The sequence below is a fragment of the Aegilops tauschii genome, chromosome 4 (assembly GCF_002575655.3).
Source record: "Aegilops tauschii subsp. strangulata cultivar AL8/78 chromosome 4, Aet v6.0, whole genome shotgun sequence".
Lineage (NCBI taxonomy): Eukaryota > Viridiplantae > Streptophyta > Magnoliopsida > Poales > Poaceae > Aegilops > Aegilops tauschii.
In genome coordinates, this window is record NC_053038.3 from 153,432,400 (window position 1) to 153,438,647 (window position 6,248).

Sequence of the window (6,248 nt, forward strand, 5' to 3'; positions counted from 1 at the left end):
TCGTGCTGCTATTCTCTTCTCTCCTCTCAGACCAACTCATCTACACAGCCCACTAGGCCCAACTACCTATCCCCTCCGCTCCGGACCGTCCGATGGCGATTGAACGGCTCCGAAACGGAGCAAAACCCCTAACCCTAGCCCCCTTTCTATATATAGACGCCTCCCCTGCCATTTTTGGCCTCCTACCTACCCCCTCCTCAATTCCCGCAGCCAGCCGCCACTCCCTCCTCGTTTTCAGCGCCGGTGCACTCCTCCACCGCCAAGTGCCGCCGCTCCGTTCGCCGCGCCGCCGACCTGCAGCCAACCAGGGGCAGCCACGTCGCCTCCACCGCGCCAGGCCCGCGAGGCCCATCCGCGGCCCGCCCCGGGCCCGATCCGGGCCAAGCCTCCGCCGCCGCCCGAGGGGTCCCGCTCCCTCGCTCCCGAACTGGATCGAGGGGAGGAGACCCTCGACCCCGAGCCACCTGCGCCGCCGGAGCACCTCGGCACCGACCCCGGCCATCCTCGCCGCGCCGGCGAGCCGCCGCCGACCCCAGGCCGAACCCTGTTGCCCTGCTCCTCCTTCCCCTTCGCCTTCTCCCTCTCCTTCATTTCCCCCGTCCTCATCTCTCTCTCTCTCCCGTGGCTGTGCAGAGAACTCCTTGGCGCCGCCCCAAGACGCCTTGTCGCCGGGAATGGATTCCCGATGCCCGGGTCCACCCATTCCCGGCCTTCCCGATGCCCACCGCAGTCCCACGCCCCCTCGCCACCGGCGTTGACTTCTGCCATGGCAGTTCTGTACGAGAGAAGGAGCCAACCCCGACCTGCCAGTTTTTTTCACGAGGTGAAAAAAACTGGCAGTCCCCGAGTTTCAAACTTCATGTGTGCATGTTTCACGCATCATAACTTCATGCTCGATGATCCGTTTTGTGCATACGATATGTCAAAATGTTCATTGAGAGATGCTCTACATTTCATTCCATTGTGCCATGCTTGTTTGAGTTTATCTTTATGCTCTAATAATCGTTGCAAAAGTGCTATATGATGTTAACTGCTGTCTGTTAACAGAACTTGCTGTTTTGTCATTCTCATTGCATTTTGTGTGTGCATCCTTTGGGCATGAGCTCTACATGTGTTTTCATCTATGCCATGCCATCTTTACAGGGGTGCTTTCTATGTATTTTTGTGATCTTTGTGGTGACTAGCACAAGCATGCAAAATAGTCTTCGTGATATTGCTGATTTCAGGGACTTGGATTTTACTGTCTTGTCCCTGCGGTTATTTTTATGCCATGTAAACATGATGCTATAGTGAGATCCATGCTTCTTTTGAGTTTCTTCAGTAAGGATGTTTTGGAATTATGGTTGTGGTCTATCCACCCATGCCCATTTTTGCATTTATAGAGTGCTCTAGCATGTCTTAATCTTGCTCTACTTTTGCTATAAAATGTTCCTGGCAGATTGTTTACATGTTAATCAATTTTGCCATGGTTATTGCTAGTGGTCCATGCACCCTATGAACTTGCTTTTGCCATGCTTAGCTTCATGATCATGTCTTCTTACTGTTGGTTATCTTTTCATGCCATGTAATTCTCTGTAGTGAGCTGTACAAGCTCACCAACATGCCTACTTATCGTTGTTCCTGCCATGTGCTGTTATTTTCACTGTCTGAATCTGCCATTTGTCATGTTTGCATGGGTTCTAACATCTTTTCTATTGATCTTTGGAATAAGTTGACTAAGGGAGCTTTCTTAATTGCTTATAGTACTAGCATGATATTCTCTATTTTGCCATGATAGCTGGCCGTAACATGCTGTTTGATAGTTCTAAACATTGCAACCTGATGTTATTTCTGTCATGTCCAGTGATTTTTCTGCTAAGTCTGTGAAACTGTTATCATTTGCAATCTTTCCATGTCCTTTGGAGAATGTTCTAGTGGTTTCTGGAGATAGCTCAGTGTTCATGTTTTGTAATGCTTTACCTGTACATCACGTCCATGTCAGTTGTTTTAATGTTGAGGTGCTGTAGCATGTTGTTTCGATCCTTGCAAGTTACCTAATTGCTGTTTTGGACAGCTGTCCCTTAAACTTGTATAGAGTGTATGTGTTGAACCGTTGCTCCGTTTTGAGTCTGATCTACATGAAACTTACTTAGTTTTGCATATAGTTTCATGTTACCTTGTTGCATCCATGTTTTGATTGTGTTTGCTTGATGTTTGAATGCATTTTGCATCAATGCCATGCTTAACTTGTTTTGCTCATATCTTCTAGGCCGTAGCTCCAAATTAAATGAACTTTTTATGTAACTTGACAAGAATTTTGTGTAGATCATCGTGGTGTATCTTAACTTGCTGTTTAGCAACTTGAACAAAAGGTTTATATGGGGACTTACCGGAATTGTTATATGTTTTTTCAGGCCTCATTTAAACTTGCTTTGATGTGTTGATCTTGTATGCATCCTCTCTTGTCATGAGTAGCTTCATGTAGCCTTGTCATGCATCATACTTGGTTGAGCATCATGCCTTGTTCATGTGTGGTGTGTTTACCATGTTGTGTGCTTCTTCTCGGTAGTTCCCGTGTCGTTGCGATCGTGAGGATTCGTTCGTCTATGTGGCTTCATCTTCTTCATGGACTCGTTCTTCTTCCTAACGGGATTTCAGGCAAGATGACCGTTACCTTGGCCCTCACTACTATCATTGCTATGCTAGCTGCTTCGTTCTATCGCTTTGCTGCGCTACCTATCACTTGCTCCTCAAGCCTCCCAAATTGCCATGAACCTCTAACCTTTGTCACCCTTCCTAGCAAACCGTTGTTTGGCTATGTTACCGCTTTGCTCAGCCCCTCTTATAGCTTTGCTAGTTGCAGGTGAAAATGAAGATTGCTCCATGTTGGATTATGGTTATGTTGGGATATCACAATATCTCTTATTTAATTAATGCATCTATATACTTGGTAAAGGGTGGAAGGCTCGGCCTTATGCCTGGTGTTTTGTTCCACTCTTGTCGCCCTAGTTTCCGTCATACTGGTATTATGTTCCTTGATTTTGCGTCCCTTATGCGGTTGGGTGATTGATGGACCCCCTTGACAGTTCGCTTTGAATAAAACTCTTCCAGCAAGGCCCAACCTTGGTTTTACATTTGCCTCACCTAGCCTTTTTCCCTTGGGAGTCGCGCTCCCGAGGGTCATCTTTATTTTAACCCCCCCCCCCCGGGCCAGTGCTTCTCTAAGTGCTGGTCCGAACTGAGTAGACTGCGGGGCCCCCTCATGGAAACTCGAGGTCTGGTTTTACTCATAGGATGTCTCATCCGGTGTTGCCCTGAGAACGAGATATGTGCCGCTCCTATCGGGATTGTCGGCACATCGGGCGGCTTTGCTGGTCTTGTTTTACCATTGTCGAAATGTCTTGTAACCGGGATTCCGAGGCTGATCGGGTCTTCCCGGGAGAAGGAATATCCTTCGTTGACCATGAGAGCTTATAATGGGCTAAGTTGGGACACCCCTGCAGGGTATAAACTTTCGAGAGCCGTGCCCGCGATTATGTGGCAGATGGGAATTTCTTAATATCCGGTTGTAGAGAACTTGACACTTGACCTTAAGTAAAATGCATCAACCGCGTGTGTAGCCGTGATGGTCTCTTCTCGGCGGAGTCCGGGAAGTGAACACGGTTTCTGGGTTATGTTTGACGTAAGTAGGAGTTCAGGATCACTTCTTGATCATTGCTAGTTTCACGACCGTTCCTTTGCTTCTCTTCTCGCTCTTATTTGCGTAAGTTAGCCACCATACTTGCTTAGTCGCTGCTGCAACCTCACCACTTTACCCCTTCCTTACCCATTAAGCTTTGCTAGTCTTGATACCCAAGGTAATGGGATTGCTGAGTCCTCGTGGCTCACAGTTTACTACAACACCAGTTGCAGGTACAGGTTTTGCGATGATCATGACGCGAGAGCGATGTTTACTTGTTCTGGAGGTCTTCTTCTGCTTCTTCTTCGATCAGGGGATAGGTTCCAGATCGGCAGCCTGGGCTAGCAGGGTGGATGTCGTTTGAGCTTCTGTTTGTGTTTCATCCGTAGTAGGATGTTGATCTTATGTATGATGTATTGATGTATTCTTGTGGCATTGTATGCCTCTTGTATGTATCCCCATCTATTATGTAATGCTGATGTAATGATATCCACCTTGCAAAAGCGTTTTCAAGATGCGCTTCTATCCTTGGTGGGACCTTCGAGTTCCTTTAGGATAGGGTCGCATCTTGGGAGTGACACCTAGAGTTTCATCTCGAAACCCTCTTTCTATTTAACCAACTTAAACAAGTTTTTGCTACTGTAAAAATTGACTTTAGTCCAGATTAGTAAACGAAGCTTGTTTCTTTTGCAGTTTGAGTTTCGTTGCTTCGTTTGATTTGATTCTTTTTGCAAACCGGAGTTCTTAAGTTGAACGTTCTGGTTAGATCTCTTATTTGAGTTTTACCCGTGCGTTGTTGCTTGATTGCTTATTGTATGCTTGTTTGTTTGCAATAGAGTACCCGGAGTGCGAAGCGTGCTACTACGAGTCTCTAGGTTTCACGGATCATCAGCAAGGCAAGTAACACTTTGATCATACCTCTTTACTACCCAGTTTTATTTCATTAGATCAATCCACAAACAATTGCATGGTTAGGATCTAATTTAAATTGTGGGTTTGGGAAGTAGATGAGGTAGTACCTATTCACCTGTTTATAATCAAACCTATGGGAGTTACTTCTACGTTGCTTATATTGCCATGCTATGCTCATAGACGCGGTCTGGGTTTGAGAGTATTCATGATAGATGTGAGTATTGTTAAGTAATGGTTAACTTAAGGTGGCAACATTAATACACATCTGGGTGGATTGAGGCACCTAGGGAACACACTGATTGCCTGTATTTTCGGAAATCCCGGGGTACCGTGTGATTCTCCTATGGACTGCCACCCAGGCTCAAAGGGATCATGAGATTATTCATGCTAGAAACTTCCGTGTGCAGCCAAAAGACATTATGGGCTCTAGCATAGTTGAGTATGTTGTGTGACCTCTTTTAGTGGTAGGATAGAAGATGTAGGGGATGTAGGTGGTACTGTCTACCCAGAGTAAAGAGTTAACGCTTCTGAAAGACTGTGTCTCGGTCATCCGTTCCTCAAACACCATGTAGTGCGAGAAATCCAACGGAGGAGATCGAGTCTTGTGGGGAAAAGTGCGCAAATCTCTGCAGAGTGTACACACTAATCATGATTAGCCGTGTCCCCGGTTATGGACATCTTGAGTATCTGGTTCTTGGATTATCATGTGGATCTCATCACTCTTAATTATAAAATTTGATTGGGTTATTAATTACTTTTAATTGGGATTGCGATGGGGTTTACCATTCTCAATGTTTAACAACCACCATGATAGTTAAATAAAATTTATTCCTTTGTTGTAGGGAAATATTGGCTTTTCGCAAACCATATTAACCATACAGCCTCCATCAGCCATATATGCATGTAGTGATAGCCTTATTCTGTTTATTACTCTTTGGTGTTATATTGCCAGCATATTCCATGTGCTGACCCGTTTTCGGGCTGCAACGTATCATGTTGCAGACTTTTCAGATGCGAGTAAGGTGCCTTAGGTCGTGGTCTTTCACTCAGTGATGCCGTTGGAGTTGATGGACTCACTTTATCTTCCAAGCCTTCCGCTGTTATCTTATTTAGATGGCCTTGAGCCATATTATTTGTAATATGTTCTCTTTTGAGACATTCGATGTAATAAGTGTGTGATTGCTACTCTGTTATAAATCCTTCAAGTACTGTGCGTGTCAGCATTACCGATCCAGGGATGACACTGATGCACAGAGATCAGACTGTTTGAGGTCTGGTCGCTACATGTCAAGTACAAATCCAATACATTTACTATAATGTATTTGTTTGTTTCAAGCTCAACTTAAGTCAGTCATACTTCCAATATAATTATTGTAATTCATTTATTGGATTTTAGTTCAAACTAAAGTCAAATATGGATCCAATTGATTACTAAGGTTCATTACTCGATTGATTCAATTAAAGTCAAGTACACATCCAAATTTGTTTGGAAAGGAGGATGTACCCCGGCCTCTGCATCTGGGCGATGCCTGCAGCAATTTTATTAATTATTCACAAAGCCCTTACAAGGTAATACATCAGTAAGTCTGAAGCCACCATCTTGGCAACACCAGTCGCTACTCCTATCTCCGTGATGAAGGGGTACCGAATGTCCGAGCCTAATACCAAACAGACATCG

The 6,248-nt window shown here is 45.2% G+C and overlaps 1 long non-coding RNA gene across 1 annotated transcript; it reads left to right on the plus strand.

Moving 5' to 3' along the window:
- The first annotated feature begins 214 nt into the window (after positions 1 to 214).
- LOC141021249 (uncharacterized) lies at positions 215 to 5,924 on the plus strand. Its single transcript, XR_012181655.1, has 2 exons — positions 215 to 4,554; positions 5,573 to 5,924. It is a non-coding gene; the product is annotated as an uncharacterized lncRNA (long non-coding RNA).
- Positions 5,925 to 6,248: the final 324 nt, after the last annotated feature.